Below are 395 nucleotides of genomic sequence, written 5' to 3' on the forward strand. Positions count from 1 at the left end.
GGGTAGAAGGAAGGAAACAGTGTTCTACAGAGTCAAAGCCAATTCAGCGTCAGTATGGATGACAGAAAAAAACCACGTCGCGCGTGTATCTCTGTGCCTCCCACCTGCTGTAAAAGCATTGTTCTCATTGCTCTCACCACAAATACATGGCGAAGCCGAACCAAACCCGTGTTCTCCGCTGTTTAGTCCCTTGGAGGCAATTAACAGCCGCACTGCCTGGTTCAGCTGGGGAGCTGTGAGGAGGGTGGGGGATGGCCCCGCACCAGGTGGGGATGGGAAAGGGCGGCAAGGCCGTCGCCCGTAGGGGGCGAGGGAACCCCAGCCCCTCCCCGGGGGTATTTAAGGCCGCCTCCCGGGAGTTGCCCTGGGTCCGGTGCGATGGCTGAGAAGGAGAT

This window comes from Corvus brachyrhynchos, unplaced genomic scaffold (genome assembly GCF_000691975.1).
Source record: "Corvus brachyrhynchos isolate BGI_N302 unplaced genomic scaffold, ASM69197v1 scaffold17, whole genome shotgun sequence".
Taxonomy (NCBI): Eukaryota; Metazoa; Chordata; class Aves; order Passeriformes; family Corvidae; genus Corvus; species Corvus brachyrhynchos.